General features: G+C 41.3%; 1 protein-coding gene and 1 pseudogene across 6 annotated transcripts in view; one reads left to right on the top strand and one right to left on the bottom strand.

Annotated features, from left to right (window-relative positions):
- HDAC5 (histone deacetylase 5) overlaps positions 1-21101 on the top strand; it is a 2571411-nt gene that overhangs the window by 2419759 nt on the left and 130551 nt on the right. The gene's annotated exons all lie outside the window — the stretch shown is intronic.
- On the bottom strand, positions 11847-13156 carry LOC122788392 (annotated as a pseudogene).

Genomic DNA, 21101 nt, shown 5'->3' with positions numbered 1-21101 from the left:
GGATCAAGCTTGATAATCATTTGTGAAGTATCCCTTATGTTCTTTTGTTCTTTTTTCACTAAAGCTTTTTGCAGTTTTATATTTTAGCTGTGAATTCATCATACAACAGCTTCCCTTTTTGCAAATAGGTAGCAGAGTCTTACAGCCATAAATTGTGGTTTGTATGTTTATGTCCAACATGACATAAACTTGCAATATTTGTTGCTTCCTTAATGAGATGACCCACAGGAGATTCAAGAAGATGTTTTGAATTTTTTTCCCTTCTCACAGCTGACCATCAGCTACCACCAGCTCCTCTCCTAATTTACCTGGTCTACTAGGCCTTTCTTAGATGTCCTTCTGTTCTCATGTTGCAATATTCATAATAGTAGGGGGGGGGGGGTTGCTGCCTGCAGCACCGGACATCCGGCCAGTATACCAAAGTCTTTGGAGGTGGGGGGTATGTGAGACGTCTGGTGTCAAAGCCATAAACTGACGTAGGCCATAAAAGTGACGTCTACATGTACCCCATTCAGAATTTTTCTGCCGCAGTGAACATCGGACTCCTGATCACCAGCTCGAGAAGCTGTTCGCTCACTTTATTCAGATGACCGATACAGATAAGTGCCCTGTTGGGATTTTTTGGTATCTTTTGTCTAGTTTTCAGACATACATGTCCACTAGAAATGGGAGAGACAAATTCCTCACAAGGACGCGCACAATCAGTGTGTTTTTTTGCTTAGGCGAAGCCCACAACCATACGTCTTGTGCGATCTGTAAATCTTTTGTGCCAAACATGAGATTATATTTGGAAAACCAAAGACTTAGGTGCTGATGTTAGGAATGGAGGGTGGGTTAGGCACTTCTGACGAGCTGCCTTGGAAGAAGGCCAAAGAAGTTAGGCTCGATTCCTACACTGCACCTTGGGCATCCGGTGAGGCTGTTGAGGCAGGTGAAAGCCTGGTTCTTCATCGGACCTTCGTTTCTCAACCCATACCAGAAACCTAAGTGGAAGCTGGGTTGGCAGAAACAATGAGTACATCCGCTGAGGTAGAACAGCCATCAGCTCCTGATGGCAGAGGGGAACCATGGCTCGTGGCATCAGAGGGGCCTACTCCTACCCTACCATCCTCCCAGACAACGGTTGTTAAACATACACAACCTTCTACACCTCTGAAGAGGAAACAGAAGCTGAAACACTCAGAACAACCTGTTCCTGGGTGGAAAGTTTTTTCTCAGAACCTTTTCAGGGCATTCCAGGCCCTTCAAACACAACTACCCCAATCTGCCATCCCTCCAGTGCAGGCCTTAGAAGTATCAGAGGAAGATTATTCCTCCTCTGAGGAATCCTTGATCTACTTCTCACAGATTGATTCCCCAAAGGACCTTATCTCTCTTGAGGAAGAGGATTCCATCAGTCCTGAGTCTCCAGGAGAGGAGTTCACTTTTGGAGATACTGTCTCTCTTATGAGGGAATATTTTAAATGGCAGGCCTTGGATGTCTCTGACACAAAGAAGAGGTACTTTGATTTACTCCAAATGGAGCAACCCTCCTCTTCCGCTGTCCCTCCCTTACTTCTGGCCTTTCAGGATGCCTTTCTGGCTGCTTCCGAGGCCCCCAATTCCCAACCCCCAGCTGCCAAACATCCAGACAGGTTCTACAGAGTGCCTCAAGACACTCTAATTCCTTTTTAAGAACCCACCAGCAGACCCTGCAGTAATAGCAGTTCCGGCTGATAAATCCTCCAGATAGCTCCCCTCATCTTCTCTTTACCCTACTGACAAGGACAGTAAGTTCATGGATAGACTAGGTAAGAAGGTTTATACCTTCTCCACTCTTGCTATTAGAGCGCTTAATTACCAAACCCACATGGCTAGGTACGTCTTGGACACACTGTCCAAGGCCTCAGCACTCCTACCTGAGGTAGCAAACTCACCTGCTAAGACACAACTCAGCACCCTTCTTTCCACAGCATCTCAAATGACTAGGTACTCCATAAAGTGCAGCTATGATGGTGTGGTAGCCTCCTCAAAACTGCCAGCTTCTGGATCTGTTCTGAAGAGATATTCCTGAGTGAGACTACAACCCCTACCTTTGGATGTTCAAACCAAATTGCTAGATGCCCCTCTGGATAATAAGGCTCTCTTCGGACAAGCCTTAGCAGAACTACTCAGATCCCTTCACAAAAAGGGAAAAGAATTACAAATTCTGAAACATTTACTGGTGTCACCTATCCCCAGATACCACAGGAATTATCCACAAAGGACTAGCTTCCTTAGGAGGCAGTCTGCTCATTCTGCTCCACCCCGGCCCAAGGGAAGAAGGCAATCTAGGAAACACTCCACTCCTAGAACCCCCCCCCCCGCTACTGCCTCTTCGACTTACTTTTGGAGTCAGTCTGACCAAGCCAGACCACCTCCACTGTAACTTAAAGCCTCTACATCCCAACAACCTCCATCAAACCAGATTCATCTCTTCCCCTCCATTCTCCACCAGTTACAGGCTCAGGGTACCATATAAAGTGTACCTACCCAGCAGAGAAACAAGGGCTATTACTCAAGGATGTTCCTGGTCCCAAGGAAAGATGGTTCTTGGAGACCAATTCTGGATTTATCTGTTCTGAACCTTTTTCTCAAGGTCCACACCTTCAAAATACTGACCTTACAGCTACTCTTGCCTCTTATCCGAAACCAGGTTTTCATGGTAGCTCTGGATTTGAAGGACGCCTACCTTCATATCCCATACACCCAGACTACAGGAAATTCCTACACTTTTCAGTAGGTTCCTTGCATTTTCAATTCTCCGCATTACCTTTTGGGCTCTCCACTGCGGTGGTGGTGCTGCGGTAGCGTTGTCGCCTCACAGTTAGACATTGCCCGTTCAATTCTCAGTTAGAGCGTCTTCTGTGTGGCGACATGCGTGAATGGGCGTTCCTTCGTTGAAGGTTGTGCGTTAGGCCCGGCAAACCAGTACGTAAAAATCTACTGCCAATCATTGGCGGACGGGAGTTTCGCTGTGGCGACCCCTAACTGGGAAAAGCCGAAAGACACAAGACCTTTTGGGCTCTCCACAGCATCTCGGGTATTTACAAAGTGCCTAGCTCCAGTGATTGCCCACTGTAGAACTCAGGGAATCCAGATATACCCTTACCTAAATGACCTGTTAATACTTCACTAGGACCGTCAAACCCTATACCACCACCTACAAAGGGTTGACCTTTACCCTGGGAGAGTTAGGGTTCACTGTAAACAAGGTGAAATCCCACCTGACCCCCACTCAAGACCTAATTTTCCTGGGGTGCAAGATCAGAACAGACAGGATGACAACCTTCATACCAGATCAGAGAATCACAGACCCCCCCCCTCTACTTCAGAAACCTTCTCAATCAACCTCATTTACCAGCCAGAGAATTCCTAAGAGTCTTGGGCCACATGGCATCCCTGATACCCATGCTCCCTCTGGCAAGACTACATATGAGGAAGATCCAGTGGGTTCTGAAAACTCTGTGGAGCCAACACTCTCATCCTCTGGATACCCCTCTCCCTCTGCTACCATGCCTGAAGAAAGAACTACAATGGTGGATTTCTGCCATCAATCACAACCAGGGCATCCCCCTACATTTACCTCCCCCATTACAGCAGATCTTTGCAGACTCCTCAGATATAGGGTAGGGAGCAGTGCTTATGCACAACCAAAAACAAAACACTGTGCAGAGAAAATGGTCTACTCTCAGACAAAGGGACTATATCAACATCAAAGAAATGATGGCAGTTTCTCTAGCCTTGCAAACTTTCCAACAAGCCCTGGTTCCAGGCACATTGAAAATAATTGCAGACAATATGACTGTCCTGTGATACATAAACAAGCAGGGGGGGGGGCGAGATCTTACCCTCTCCGCAGTCAGGTCTTTCAACTTTGGACATTAGCATTGACGCTGTATATCCACCTGCAAGCAGTGTACATCCCTTCAGCAGAGAATGTTATGGCAGACACTCTCAGCAGAACTTCTGCACCCTCTCACAACTGGATGCTTCTCAGAGAGGTGTTCCTGGATCTTATTCACAGGTGGGGTATTCCACAAGCAGATCTGTTTGCCTCCTCCCAGAAAAAAAACAGATCCACATTCTCAAGCTTGGAAGGTGGACAACTTCTCCTTTTCTTGGGCGGGGATGTATCTCTATGCCTCCCCCCACTTCACACTAATTCAGAAGGGCCTTCTGAAGATTCTGAGGGACAAACCAAAAATCCTGCTGGTGACCCCCTTTTAGCCAAGACAGCATTGGTTTCCCCTCCTCCACCTTTTATCCAAGGACAATCATCACAGGTTACCTCACCGGTTAGAACTACTCACACAGGACAGGGGATCCCTATTACACCCCCAGGTGACCAATCTCAGACTGACCTTAGGGTTTTAATCCCCTTCAGACACCTATACTCAGCAGATGTACTCAGTGTTTTGCAGGAGGCCAGAAAGCCTTACACTAGGAGAAACATTGTATCAAAATGGAAAAGATTCTCCAGATGCTGTCAAAAGAAAAACAAGGACCCTTTTCTGATTCCTGTACCTGTGGTCCTTTCTTACTTGTGTGAGCTCCTTCATTCAGGACTAATGTATTCCTCAGTTAAGGTTCACTTGTCTGCCATTTTAGCTTGTCTGCCTTTGATTCCTACTTTGGCATCCAGATTGGAAGTTAAGCTATTCTTGAAAGGGTCCTGCACATCAGACCCCCTCGCAAACCAATATCTCCACCTTGGGACTTAAATTTTGTACTTGAGAAATTTACCTTACCACCTTTTGAGTCAGCACACTCAGCATCCCTCAAACTATGTACCTTGAAAACAGTTCTGCTAGTAGCCCTCACATCCGCCAGGAGGGTATCAGAAATACAAGCCCTGGTGGCCATTCCTCCTTTCCTTATCTTCCATAAGGACAGAGTCTCTCTTAGGACTAATCCTTCCTTCATGCCTAAGGAGGTTAATGAGCTCTTCCTAAATCAGACCATTAACTCATTCACTCTGGAGCAGCTCAGAAAATGCTAAAATGCTGCCTGCTTACTTCCACCATAGGAACAACAGTGCAGCTTGAGTTCATTTTCAGAAAATCCATTTGTAATACCATACAGAAAACAAATGCTCATAACTCTTTAACTATAAGAGCTAGAGTAGAAAATGTAAATGCAAACGTTGTTCAGCAGACACTGACCTTTCCAACAGTGTAAATGTTGATAGTGCTTATTTAAGTCATTATTAAATATTTGCCAAGGAATGCTGATATTGTGCATATTTTTTACCTTTTTGGAAAAACAAAGCACAATATATTGGTCAATGTACCATGTCGATCCATACAATTTGTATTTAATTTGTTTGTATGAATGTCAGCTTTAAAATGATACATTAACCATTACTATGTGATGCTCCTTTATGGAGATATTCACAGAAATATGATTAATATAATATTTCTCATAATTCATAAAGCATAATATCTCATCACCTGTAACAGAAGAGGCTACATATCAGTGTACAAGTTGTGTGGTTCAATGTCAGCTTCAAAATGATGCATCATTTGTGTCGTCACCATGCTCCCTTGCAAAGATATGGGCATAATAATGAAAAGTATTGCAAATGTATAATTTTCATAATTCTACAAGAGTAAACACATTGTGATATCTGTACATGTGTACAGCACACAGACACAGTTCCTTTACCATTTTGTAAGGAGTAATACTGTCTTCAAAATTAGGTATTACTTGGCACACTGACATGTTCCCTTGCAAAGTTATTTATCAAAATATGAAAAAAGTCATAATTTCCATAACCTAAATCCTAAACAAACTTTGATATCTGTACATGTGTACAACATGCAGACATAGTTCTTTTACCATGTTGGAACTATTAATACTGTCTTCAAAGTGAGGTATTACTTAGCACATTGACATGCTCCCTTGCAAAGTTATTTACCAAAATATGAAAACATTTCATAATTTCCATAATCTAAGTTCTAAACAAAAGTTGATATCTGTACATGTGTATAACACACAGACATGGTTCTTTTCCCATGTTAGAACTATTAATACTCTCTTCAAAATTAGGTATTACTTAGCACACTGACATGCTCCCTCGCAAAGTTATTTACCAAATTATGAAAAAAATCATAATTTCCATAACCCAAGTCCTAAACAAACTCATATATGTGCATGCGAACAACATACAGACATGGTTCTTTTACCCTTTTGGAACTATTAATACTGTCTTCAAAATACGGTATTACTTTGCACATTACCATGCTCCCTTGCAAAGTTATTTACCAAAATATGAAAAAAATTCATAATTTACATAACATAAGCCCTAAACAAACTGTGATATATGTACATGTGTACATCGCAAGGCCGCATTTCTTTTACCACATTGTAAGGACTAATGAGGTATTACTTAGCATGTTGACATCTTTCCTTAGCTAAGTCATTCACTAAAATATGAAACAATATCATAATTTTCATAACCTTAGTCCTAAAATGTACTTCTCCCATTTTGGAAGTACTAATACTGTTTTCAAAATGCGGTCTTAGTCAGCATGTTGATATGTTCCCTAGCAAAATGATTTACCAAAAAATGAAAAGTATAATTTTCATGGCCTAAGTTCATAGGTAGGTACTAGGCTATCGGCCCAAGGGCCTATGTAAGCCTAGCCAACAAGGTTCCTTGGCTTACATAAACAATTTGTGATATCTACACATGTGTACAGCACACAAATACACTTCTTTTACCACTTTGCAAGTACTGATACTGTCTTCAAAAAGTGGGTCTTATACAGCATGTTAATATGTTCCCTACCCCAGCAGTTATTAGCTAAAATATTAAACAATATATTAATTTTCATAATCTGAGCTGTAAATAAACTGTGATATCTATACATCTGTACAGCATACAGACAAAGTTATTTTACCATCTTGCAAGTACTAATACTGCCTTCAAAATGCAGTCTTAGTCAACATGTTGAAATGATTCCTATCACAGCTATTTACCAAATTATAAAAACATATAATACATTTCATGACCTGAGTCATAAACAAACTGTGACAGCTAATGACATCTTTCCCTACCATACCTACCAACCAGGAAAACCCTAACTGACTATTAGAGTGGCTGTGGGTACAAATCGTGGTAAACAAAAACATGATTGATGAACTTTCTGTGACTGGTTGAGTGTTTATTTTAAATAGCACTGAGATTTTATGTTCTGTAATGGTCCGATGAAGCAGAGGTTACTCTGTGAAAGCACTTACCTTCTGTTTTAATAAAGTTACTTCTATTTACACTGATTTAAAGCCGTGTTTGGGAGGAGTTTTCATTACTGTTTTGGATTTGACTGCTACGTTTACTCCAACCTTAACTGAGTGGTCTTTTTCTTTTCTTAATGTAGCATATTGTCTGACAAATACAGGAGTAAAAAAAGAAAACTAAACTAGGTATGGCTAGCTCATCTGTCATTCAGTTTCTCACTGCCTTGCTTTGAACATAATTGTACAGTTTTGTGCTGAAGTGACATCTTGCAACAAAATTCTGATTTGTAATACTTGCCACAGCTAATAGAGTTCAGGACAGGACAAATACGAAACTGTAGCAGAGAAACCTTATGCAAATGTCTTCACAAAACAGTAGCTGGGAGCCATTATAGAATCCCCAAATTATGTGGATATTCTACAAAAGGGCCTTACAGAAGCAGATGCTTGGTGCCAGTACCATGGGCTCAAGCTTAATGCTAAGAATTGTATAGTTATCCCCTTTGGGAAAAAACATGTACCCATGAATTACCACATAGGTGGCAGTACACTAAACATCGAAAGTGTGATGAGAGACTTAGGGACACAGGTGGACAGTGGACAACAGTCAGGAAATCCTTCTATGTGGTACACCTCATCACTAAGGGCTTTTCATCCAGAAAAAAGGAGGTCATTGTTCCACTGTATTCATCCCTCATTAGACCCATTGTAGAGTACAACGCCCCATTTCATATGTACCTCACAAGACATCTGTAACAGCTAGAAAGGCCGCAGAAATACTTCACTAAAAGAATCACAGGCCTAAAGCAGATGCCCTATGCTGACCATCTAAAATAACTCCAGCTATACTTTATGGCATATCGTCTACTCAGAGGCGATCTCTGCTTAACATATAAAGCCATGTCAAACCCAGAGCTGTTGGGCATGCTCCACTTAAAGAAATCCCAATCCCTCAGAGCCACACGCTCCAGGGATCTAAACCTTGTCATCACAATGAGCAAAACATGCTGGAGGGATAGGTTCCTGACCCAGAGACTCCTCATACTCTGGAATAGACTTCCCATACATGTCAAGCAGAGCACCTCCTTGGCCCTCTTCAGAAGGAACCTTGACAATTGGATGGGAGATAGGAAATTCACCCCGGGATCACGTCAGTCACCCTACTAGACAGAGGTCCAGGGAAGTAAATATTGTGGGAAGAAATATCTGGGGAATTGTTTGGCTAGGTTTGTATAGGCCCTAGGGCTGATAACCTAGTAACAACCTATGAACCTATTCTTACTCTAGCCAAAATACTGCATGATTGGATACTGACAAGGAGATACAGAAAGGGTACATGTAAAGAAAAAAAAAGCAGGCTCAGGACTGCCACTCTACTAATAAAACCTGGACAGGTATGGGATTCAATGGCACTCCAGGGCACCTGAAGTGGTTCCATACCAGTGCTGACTACCCACAGAGACTGCTGATACCAGCACTGTCTCATGATTTACTTCAGTGTCAGTAGTCTTACTTAACTCTGCGTTTTCCATTTCCATGTGTCCTTTCAGCAGTGGACATAAGGAATCAAAGAGGGAACTAACCTAATGACTCTTGCCATGACCTAAATACATTTACTTTATCTGGAGGGAGGGAGAGTGACAGGAGAGTCATTCACAAAAAAATATGAAACATATAACCACAATGGATACCTTTATCTGTATCTTACAATAAAAACAATGGGAAAAAAGAAAAGAAAGAAATTGGAGGAGACTTTTGCATGACTCCTCAGTGACAGAAACCAAAATCTGGCATGTGCATTCAGCAATGTGATAATGACAGCTAGTAATGTGAATAGCAGTGACGGCTGCTGAGGGTTTTACCTGACAAGTGATAATGACTCAGTGTTATATTATAAATGCACACATTGTCAATTAATAATGTGATAATGTCTTGCATTTCATTACTGCAAGGTTCATCATGCTCAGACAAAGGTGACAATTGCTGCACATAACCTGTTGAATAGAGACATTCATTACATTCCTGGTGCAGGTGTAATGTAAGACTGAGTCATTGCCATCTGTTAGAGAAAGATCAGAATAAATTAATAAAAGTAGTATGACACACATATTATTGAGCCCTTCCTCTCACTTAAATTCTGCACATGACAGACAAAGCCATGAATATTGTCCAAAATATAAGGTTCCTCCGTGCCATAATTAGTGTACAAGTAATAACATTTATCTCACTGACCCATCCCGCTGATTAGAATCAGGCACACAAATAACAAAGTCAGAAACCCCCAGCAGAGGCAATCAGTTCATATCCCTTCACTCTTCCCTAATACCTGTCCTTCAGTGCCAGGGTTCCTAATCAAACCCCATTAGCCTGGGCCACAGGCAGGGTTCATTTTGTGTGTCATGTCTAATGATCCTTCATCCATCTGTGTCTATCCTGCAGTGTAGCATTATCATGCTGCCTAAGCATGGCCCAGAATTTTCTTACCTTTTTTTTCTGAATTAAGCATGGACTGTATCATTCCAGTTGTTTCATATTGAAAAGTCTGGTAAAGCAACTCTCTCTCTCTCGCTCTCTATTTCTGACTGAAACATAGTCTGCAACTTATCACGTTTATATTTGTTAAAATAGCCATAAATTCCCTCTGTCATCTGCAGCAAATATTGTTTGATATTTAGTGTACCTGTGTGAAACATACCCTAGCAGTTTTTTTCTTATCTATCTTTACAAACAGAGCATGTAAAATTTGTACTCTAAGTTTGTGAAAATTGCCTTAAAATTCTTGAATCACCTGGATCAAATATCATGTAAAACAATGTCATTCTACCTGCATCAAGTGTGATTGAATGGCTTTAATTCACCTAGGTCAGCATGACCCATAACATTTTCAATCCACATGTGATAAAAGTCTTAAGCTATATGAATTGCCTATCCAAGCATTATCTGCAATGTTCATGGTACTTTTGGCAAGCATGGTTTTAAATTCTGTCATACACCTAACCAGTCACGCTCTTAATACTTAATTCTAGCTCTGCTAAACACCTACTGAAGTCTGTACCTCCACCATATATGTCCAAATAGCACTCGTGTTTGAACCATTACGATCTGTAGTATTATCATACCACTTTCCCTGGTAAAACATTAGAATCCTATGGTGGTCCTGGGACTTTCTAATTCTATCTTTGGAAAATGTAGCCTCTTTTATTTAACCTGAGCCAGCACAGCCTTTATCTTTTTTGATATACCCGTGTCGAGCATGGCCTAAATCCCTTTTTCCATTCAGGCTGAACATGGCCTGCAACATGCCGACTTGGCATGTACCAAGTGTATCTTATTTCACATTTCCTTACACGTCTGTTCAGACAAGTGCTAATATCACATTGTTAATACATTTAATACCTGAATACTTCTTGCTCTGTGTGACTTTCATTTGAGGCAGCACAGCCAGGAACATTTTCATTCCCCTTGAGTCACTGAAGTCCTTAAAACTCATTATCCTGCTATTCCAAGCAAAATTTGGAATGTGTCTGTTCTACCAGTTTCAAACACAGACTAAATTCCTTATAAGTGTAAAGTGTATCCTGCAATTTCTCCATTGTACAAGTGCAATGTATGGCCAAAATGCTTCATGCCTGTGGACCAGTTTGGTCTATAACATTATCTTCATACTGTGTTACGTGTAGTCTTAAAACAATTAATCTGTTTGGTCCCAATATTACCTTTATCTTTTCAATTACAATTCTGTCAAACATGACATCAAATTCCACCCATAATTTGGAAATATTTTCATTCTGTCTGATCCTATTTGTGTTTCTGTTACATAAAAATGAACAATGTCATGTTTTAAAATAAAAGCAGCCAGGTTATGTTTTAAATAAAAATAGCCAGGTTTTGCCTAATGGAATGGAATGAAAGGAACATAATCTCAATGTTCCTGTTATGTCAAATACCTACTGTTACCTCAGAAGCATCGTCCACTTTAACCATGAGAAAGTTACTTTAACCAACAGACTAAAACATTAAATCTGTGTACCCTAAATTTGAGTATGGTCAGTTTATTAGTTGGAAGACAATTCATTGTATATCTGTCTTGAGGCTGCAAGAGCATTTCAACTTATTACTGCAGCCATTTTTCATCTAAATTATACAGCTAAAATAAATCTGTTTATAAAACTTTTTCTAGAATATTTCTCTATTTCCAAAGGAAATCCTCATTGCTGCTGATTGGTTTTAGATGCACAGATGGCAACATAGGTAGATTGCCATTTAACTGGATGTAGTCCTTGTTGCCCCACTACCCATTAAATCCACTGGCATTCTTGACACTCCATGCACCATTTTCAAACATAGTAATAAGCTTCCGTTTCAGGATCAAAATACTTTCCTGCTGCCGAACACCGTCTTTGTTTTGTATTTTAAGTTATCTGCCCTTTTCAGAAGGAAATACAGCTGTGCATAGCTATAAATTGCAGCATTTAGTCTTTCAAAGTCTAATTCCCGGTAATAAATGGCAAACTTGTACATCATTCAAACTACATTATTCTAATGCATAAAGCAAAAACAAATGTCAGCTAGTACGCCCATTACAAGTGCTTTCCTTCATTTATTACAGCGCATTACTATCACTTTATACAATTACAGTGGCGAAGAGGTGTACCTAATATAAATGTGACTAACACAGCAGCAGCAAACAGTTTAAGTTTAAACTAAAATGGTGGCATATTCAACATCTAAGTCACACCCCGTGTTTCAAAAGTGCTGCAAAGGTCCAAGCTTCACCAAAGCATCGGTACCGTTCATTGCAAACATTGCCAATCCAGCCCTCAAAAAGAGCAATGCCTGGAATGATCCCGATAGCATGAAGGCTACGAATCCCACGCCTTTATCCTTTCCTCATCAGGGATGACACTCCAGTTAGGTGAGTGTACCTCTAGTGAAAGCCAGTTGAAATCATCCACACAGTTGCAGTTATTTGTGTTTCTTTGTAAGCCAGCAGTTTCAAAGTCTTTCTTGAGTCCTTCATACCACCAGCTATAAGGTGCAAACCGAATGTCACTACAGTCCTCTATAATTGCTCTGCTTGTTACATGCAAATACACAGATGTGTCCTTGGTACTGTGGGTTCAGAGTTGCTGGCATGCAAGAACAAAAATGCAATCCTTACATTCATCCACAAATACAGACGTGGACACGGGACCACATAAAATTTTAGAATTTATGACGTTTTTAATATGAAGTGTACTTGGAGAACCAAACAGCTTCACTGTGCAATCTGACAAGTTGCTGAGAAGGACATCTTTACTATTTACATCGTCTGAGAATTTTACTAGATTTTGGGAGGCTACATTTAGAAAATCCACAAACAGATACAGTAGGTGCTGTTGCCTTGTCTTTTGGTCCGTCTATACAGTCCAGCACTGACTTCTCTTTCAGGACAAAAACCTCTTTCTTATGCGCTTTGAAGGCAGACTTTTTCTTGGGTAACAGCTCATCTCTTTTCTCAATCATTGCATCTTACAGCTTTTGTAAGGTGTCTTGGGCCTGTCGTAAATCGTAAGAAGGTAAAAACATAACAGTATCATTCAAAAACTTTTGTAACTGCTGAAGTTTAATGGTCATAGTTTCAAAATGCATATGGAGATCGGCCTTTGGAATGCTGTAACAAGACACACGCACACACTACGTTATTACTTTTACAGCTTCAGCTGACACAGAAGCGGATGTGTCTATGAAAAATGCTTTTCAACACTGCTACCTACAAACACAAGTTCATAACATTATCAAATGTCAGCTACTTACTTACAAAACATACTGGAATTTGTATTAATACGGCATAAATATTACTTATCTCGGTCACCTTCAGTGGACTTTTACTTCGCAGCTGACATGAAGACAGCATATTACAATAACTTTACTGATGTGCGTATTATATATTATAAGCACATAAAGGATTTTAGGTCAGGGGGTGGAGGAGTTATGTGGACTGTGACTGGACAGAATGGCTTGCTTGTATAGAAAATCAGCTTGCTATGACAAGAAAGTACAGAGTGACTTGCAAGACGATTTTCTCCGAAAACTCAAATATAACCACCACGTAACTCTATGCTGAAAATTAAGCTGACAAGGTAACTGACAGAGTTCAGTTACTTTTTCAACTTAATTTTCAACACTGGAGTTACTATCAGACTACAAAGTTAACTGCGCTGGGAGAAGGCACTCAGGGTTAACATAATGCAATTCCTATCTTCTCATGGCACGCTCAGTGTTAAGCACAGAGGCGCCATGAGAAGGTACTCTGGGTTAATGAGTTAACCTCCCTGTTTTTTACCCTCAACCTCAGAATTCCTCAGAAAGGACTCTACATTCCTTAAACATCCACAGACAACCAAGGTATTACCTACACAAATCCAAACCTGTCAGGAAATCTGACCAGCTGTTCATCTCCTTTCACACAAGGGCTTTAGGAAAGGCAGTCGTCTCTAAACAGACTATATCTCCTTGGATCTCCAAGACCATCTGTACATGTCATTCCCTTCGTGGCAAAGTTTTATCTGGGAATGTTAAAGCCCATTCCACCAGAGCAGCTGCCTCCTCAGCTGCCTTTTTCAAAGGGGTAGACTATGCCTCTATCCTAGAAGCAGCTACTTGGGCATCAGTTCATACTTTTACCAAGCATTACAAATTAGATTTGGTCTCCAGGGCTAGAACTGCCTTTGCCAGATCTATCCTACAAGGTCTCATTGACCAAGGACCACATCCTTCCACCCAGCCTCATATCTAACAGCTCTGGTACTCTCCCTACTGTTATGAATGCTGCAACATGAGAATAGAAGGAAATAGAATAGTTGTGTAAGAACTTACCATAAACTTAGATGTCCTTCTCTTCCATGTTGCAGTATTCAGTCCCTCCCTCCCACCCGCTCTTGTTTTCTCTCCTTACCGTTTCACCTGTTATTTCCTGGGGAGACATTGTACCCCATTCAGGTAACCTCAGCAACAGACACAGGCCTTTTAAGCACACCCTGGTCTGGTCCTACATGTGAGTCTGAAAGATCTTTTTTATCTCTCCTCTTCTTACTTGACAAGGGTACTTCTGTGTGCGGCAGTTCATTCTGAAGGGGGTGCATGAAGACATCACTTTTATGACCTACGTCTGTTTATGGCTCTGATACCAGATGTCACATGTACCCCCACCTCCAAAGACTTTGGTATACTGACCGAATGTCCAGTGCTGTAGGCAGCAGCCTCCCTACTGTTATGAATACTGCAACATGGAAGAGAACGACATCTAAGGTTATGGTAAGTTCTTGCGCAACTATTCTGTCCCCCAGGCTCAACTTAACCCAGATTCAGAGCCAATGAAGAGATCAAGGGTGCCGGTGCAGAAATAAAACTGCTGCTGCTGCTGCTGAGTGTACCCTAACCCCCCCCCAACAGCCTTTTGCTTTGAAAGCTCTTCCAAGCTGCTCGCTGCATGAGCATGGAGCTCACCGGGCTTTTAACACTTCTGTTATAGCAAGCCTAGGCTCCCTCTCCCCAAGATGGGGAGCTGACATCAGCCACTCACATCCATCCTCCTCCATACAGCCCATCTGGTACCTGTAACTCTTGTTAACACAGGTTATCTGGGTGCAGTAAGTACATTATCACTCCATGCCACAAGGTCATTGATTTCAAATGTATTTGTTAAACAGAAAAATAACTGAGATGCAGGACAGAGAAGTGTCCCAATACCAAGGATCTTCCTTGCTGTTCCCACTAGTTCAGATGGACAACATAAAGGATCAAAAGACAGGCAGTAGCTAGAGGACTGCTGTAAGTCAGTAAGGTTCTCTCATAGATTACCTTCCCATATGTTAGGGATCCCCCCACCCCCACCAAGTAACTCAGACATTGTCAGTGGGTTCCCGTGATGCTTCACTAGCACAAGTTGTACCCTTTGTCGATTGTGTATACACTAACATAGCATCAGGTGTTCCAACATTTAAGGGGATACAGCAGTCTTCCACATCTACACCCCTCACACAAAGCAAGTTGTTATTTTATCTCTGGGGATGGATGACTCTCTGTGTTTGGACACAGTCAGTTAGCACCCAGGGTCAGACTTACTGTCAGATTATGTTGGCCCTATCTGCATTGGTTACATGTGTTAGTCCCCCCCCCCTTTTTTTTACACAGTCCCACACATATGTAAGCCTTGACTTCTCTGTCAGTGGTTTACCACAGTGGCTAAGCTGGCATTAAAATTTCCTGGCTATGGCTACTGGCACCCTCTCTTGCTTCCTGTGTAATCTGTTCCAACTAGCATTATCTACCACCTCAGTACCCATATCTGCTGATATACACTCTTGCCTTAATGGATTTTATTTACACATGTCCATTAGCAAGTGTGTTTAGAGCATTCAGTATCTGCAATATTATATTTTCAAGTCTAATTTGAAGTCTTCATTTTCAGTTTGTTGACCATTTCCCCTTCTTTCTCACCTTTTCACCTCTTCCTTGTGTCCAAATAGCATGGTACATCCAATCATACACTTTTTTTTCTTTCTCTTCTGATCTATACAAGCTCGGCTTTCTTTGTCATTTCTCATACCCCATCCTTCCATTCATTCACTGTTTTGATAAATGAGTGAGTGAGAGGAATAGTAGGTGAAGGTTGGTGAGCTTGTCCTTGCCCTTGGTACAGTAGGTCCTGTAAATATTTTTTATTGCTGCAAGTACATAACATTGGAAGTTTACTGTCTGTATTTTATATCTGACTAGAGGAATGTTAAATATTATACCTACTCATTTTATCAGAAAGGCTGTTTGAGAATCATCTGTGCTGTAAGAAGCATGTCATGCTTGTTCACACAGATAGTAATGCCATGTACCTCTAGCCTGATTGGAGGCTGTGCAGTACTGCCCATTTTGTTAATGGTTCAATCACGGGGGGGGGGGGTATATTTTTAAGTGTTGTACTTGCCCCAGTAATTTTTAGTACAACTCCTATTTTGAGTACTACTCAAATACATTTGTCATACTATCCCTTCTGTGTGCAGCTCTAAGCTGAATTGTATCTTTGCTGCTGCCACCAACTGGATAGCACATAGTAGTGCATTATTGTGCTGGTGTCTAGTTGGGTAGTAGCAAGTTTTTAAGTATTACCCAACAATGCATGTTCTTATATTATTGCTACCGTCCATCTGCTCTGTGTCCGAAGTACTTAACATGCCTTACTGTTACTGACATTTTCATTAAGTGTGTCCTAGTAGGTCTGCACTTTGTCTGCCTGGTGCTTTTGTGTGCTGAGAAGGTTCTAGTGCTGTAACACATTTTTTCACTTATGCATTTATTTGCCAGATTACAGTACCACTAATAGCTATTGTCTTTTTTTCCAAAATGCCAGGTCATTCTTTCATATTATTTACATCACTTTGGAAAACTCTTCAGTATCTTGCCATCCTGGCTTTGTCAATACTCCCCACAACCATACCATCTTTTATTACTCAGCTGCTAGGCTATTCTCAGTACGACACCACCTTGTACCACTCATATAGTTTGCTGGATATTTCCCACAATCACTCTGTGGTATACTACATGCTGCCTTTATTGGGCACCCCCAGTACTACTACATACTTTTTCTGCTGGCACCATTTGCTCAATACCCCTAGTACCACATTGATTATTTATACTGATTATTGTTTCTAGCAATTTATATATAGCACTTTTATTGCCTACTGCTTAGTTTTTGAGTGTATTTTATTGCTATTAAGTAATCTGCACGGGTAACTGATTTGTTTGCGGTTAAAAGCATTCTGTATCTTTACAAATCTTTATCTGTTTAAAAACTTTCATTTTGTGGCTTTCTGTAGTGCTTACTGTGTGTGTAGGCTAATAGCTTTAGTATTTGTCCTAGTTCAGAATTGTTGGCTCTGGGCTTGTTTGTTTATACAGTGATTGTTCAAAGCACATGAACAGGCCATCTTGAATTAGCTGAAGCCTTTCTTTACCTTGGCTAGATTGTGTTAATTGGCTGCTGGCTAGTGGGGGCAGGTTCTTTTGTGTTTTTGTAAAAAAAAAAAAAAAAAGTTGTTCTGGTATTTAAGCCCTAACTTTGAGAGGGTTTCTGTCTATACACACTGAGCAGAGTGAATGAGAGGTGTTGACTACAACTCTTAGCTGAGATATATAAGTATCCTGTTTTTTTTCGATTATTTATACTGATTATTGTTTCTAGCAATTTATATATAGCACTTTTATTGCCTGCTGCTTAGTTTTTGAGTGTATTTTATTGTTAAGTAATCTGCACGGGTAACTGATTTGTTTGCAGTTAAAAGCATTCTATATCTTTACAAATCTTTATCTGTTTAAAAACTTTAATTTTGTGGCTTTCTGTAGTGCTTACTGTGTCTGTAGGCTAATAGCTTTAGTATTGTCCTCACTCTCCCTCCCTGTTGGTGTCTTGCTGTTATACTTGGTGGCTTTGTAGTTGCCCGCCCCTACTGTAAATCTGATCTGGGACACTCCTCCCAGTCTAGTGTCATTAGCTCATTCTATCTAATACAGAGAGAATATTTGATAAGGCCTTCTGTTTCTCCTTTTTCCCTTTCAAAAAAAAAAAAAAAATTTGCCTGAATCTCCTTGTGTTCTGACTGTGCTTCTCAAACATTTTGGAAATATAGAGTATATTTTAGAGCATTGATTATAACTGCAATTGCCTTAATATTGCTACAACTCAAGTGCTCTTGGTTGCACTGCAACTGAAGTGTTTGTGTGTTTTAGCTACTTTTCTGTATATATAGACTTCTCTGTATATGTAGACTAGCTACTTATTCTGCTGTGTTACTGCCTCTTAAATCGTTTTTCAGTTGTGCACTTGCCTTGCTTCATTTAAAAAGTTTTAAATTGCTAATTTTGTAGAGTTTTAATTGCATTTACTGTTTGGGACTACACACTCAAGTGTATTAGCCTTTTCTGTGTTTATTTACTGTATTATTGCATTGTTTAGCCTGTTTCAACAAAAAAAAAATACTATCTTGTTTGCTCATTTCCCACCTTTTCTAGCCAGTCCATATCCCAGGCTTTGCTTGTCTCAGGACTTTATTTTCTATGCTCAGAGCTATCCAGACCTTGCTGTGGTAGAGGGAAGTCCTACTGCCTACCAGTGGGACTGGTGAGCATTGCACTGTCTATCTAATGCTAGAGGAGTGGTTTCCAGCTCTGAAATTGTAATTTTATTAGCCTTTTTGGGCTGATTTCTATCCCTTTCAACTTTCTGGCTTAAAAATGCGTGTGTTTGCACATTTTTCACATTGTGCAGCACTGTGAGGCTACAGTTAAACTGTCCCAGGTGCCAGAAAGTCTGCTCTTCAAATTTTCCCTTAAAACTAACTGGTTTCTCAGTGGTAGCACTAAAATCTGAACCCCTGTGACTAGCACTTGCTCTAGAACCTGCTGGAAAGCACTAGGAAGCCTGAAACTGATACAAGCACTCAGCTCTCCTTGTCAATAAGGAGAAATTAATCATAGGCATTAAACAGCATATAATTGCAAAGTACCTTGCAAAGGTAAGGGAAAACAGCTCTTAAACTTTACAAAAAAGCACCTAAACAGGCATGTCCAAGGGTCAGCTTCCGGTGATTTCTCCTGTCCACCTGGTGAATCTGGGCATACTGGGGCAATGCAGCAACTGCCTCATGTACACAGACAATCCTCTCCTCCTACCACCCAACACTACAGCCTGCGAGAGATGCACTTACATAGCCAAACTGGAAGCAAAGCTCTCTCCGGCCAAGATTGTGCTAGACAGTCAAGAGGAGAAGGTTAACACCTGCATTACACCTCAAGCAACTCATAGCCCTTCAAAACCCACACCATCAACACCCACACATAGCAACACTAAACCCACATATGCGGAGGCCCTTAACATTAACCTGCCCAAGCAACAAGCACCTCCGAAGCCGAAATGCAAACAAACACCAGTCACAACCAAAGTGACACATAGCTCGCAACACCAGTGTGCCACCCAACAACATCCCCTAAGGCAAGACAATGTACCCAACACTTTAGTCATAGGTGACTCTATAGTCAGCCACACTGATGTCCCACTCACCAGGCTGAACAAGGAGAATATTACAGTCAGCTGCCTGTCTGGTACCAGGATCTGCCACATAACGCATGCACTCAAGTCACTCCACAACAAGTACAAATACAACTCTGTCATTGTCCATGCTGGAATGAATGACTTAAGACGTACCTCCCTGGACTACATGAAAAGAGACTTTGAAGAGCTCTTGGATCATGTGACCCAGGCAGGTATGACCCTAGCCCTGAGTAGCATCCTGCCTTCGCCCAGAATGATACCACAGTATAAGGACAAAATGATTGACTTCAACAATTGGCTAAGCTTCTGGTGTCATTCAAAGGGGATCCAGTATTTGTCTGCCTGGGAAGACATGATCGACAAACCACAATGCTTTGCCAGAGATGGTCTGCACCTGTCACCCCTGGGATTCAGGTTACTGGCTAAAGCTCTTGCCACCCCTATAGTGCCTTTTTTAGGCAAGGTTCAAAGGATAAAACCACCACTGTAACAGATACAAGCATGCAAAATCTGAAGGTAATGCTACTCAATGCTAGAAGTCTAAACCTCAAAATGCACTCTCTCGAGGCACTCCTAAAAATGGAGAACATTGATATTTGTGCAGTAACTGAGACCTGATTCAAGGCTCCAGAGAGCATCCCTGCAATACCAGGCTACAATTCTTACCACACTTTTCGGCCACAAAACCAAGACCGAAACACTAAAGGTGGAGGAGTGTCTATATTCACCAAGGATATTCACACCTCCAGGCTAGTTGCCCAGCACAATGCATCTGAAATTCTCCAGGTGCAACTAACACTAGGTAAGACTGCAATCCAAATTGTAGCTTGCTACAGATCCCCCACCATGCCCCAAGATTCTCACTACACCTCTCTAAACATACTGGAAAATATTAAGATACAACCAAACACCCTAATACTGGGTGATTTCAACTACCCTGCCATTAATTGGGAAAACTATTAGGGTACCAACTCCTTTTCCCAACGGTCCTTGGAATTTATAAATTCCAATGCCCTGGATCGATCAACTAATCCATTGTCCCACCAGGGGCTCCAGTATCCTAGACCTGGTCATTACCAACATAGGAGATAGATGCTCCACACCAGTGGTCGCCCCCTCATTGGTCAGGTCTGACCATAAGCAAATCACCCTTGGCATCCACATCCCACCCCCCAGTAAGGAAACCTCCTTAAAAAACTTCTCCATAGCCAACTTCATGCTACTGAAGTCAGAAGTGACAAACTTCACAACACCCACACAGACGGGATCTGGAAGTTTGACTGCAGAATCCTACACTAAGGCACTGTACGAGCACATCCACTCATGCATGAATCGTGCCATCCCAAATAGAACCAAGATGCTGTTCTCCAAAAAAAGGAAGCCAATCTGGTGGTCCCCTGCTATAAACAAAGTATACAACAGAAGGAAGAAACTGTTGCAGAAAAGAGGAAAATCCTAGGATGCAAAAAACTCCCTCACCAGCCTCAGTAAGAAGCTGAGATCCCTCATAAAATCCTCAAAAGCTAGTTACGAAAATAAAATTGCCAAAGATTCCAAAGATAACCAAAAGGCATTCCATAGTTATGTCAAGAATCTAAATGGCAATGCTGAGATCTGCTCTGAGTGACAACAGAATGGCATTAAATATACTGATCCCAAGGATATTGCCAATATCCTGGCAGATTGATTTAGTGCCAACTTCACCCCCCTCTCGCTCCCTAAAAGGCCCATCTCAATACCAAAAGATTGCCAAATTCCG

Source organism: Protopterus annectens, chromosome 13.part0 (assembly GCF_019279795.1).
Source record: "Protopterus annectens isolate FY-2018-M chromosome 13.part0, PAN1.0, whole genome shotgun sequence".
Lineage (NCBI taxonomy): Eukaryota > Metazoa > Chordata > Ceratodontiformes > Protopteridae > Protopterus > Protopterus annectens.
The sequence above is the reverse complement of the archived record's forward strand: the minus strand, read 5'-3'. Positions and strand labels throughout refer to the sequence as shown.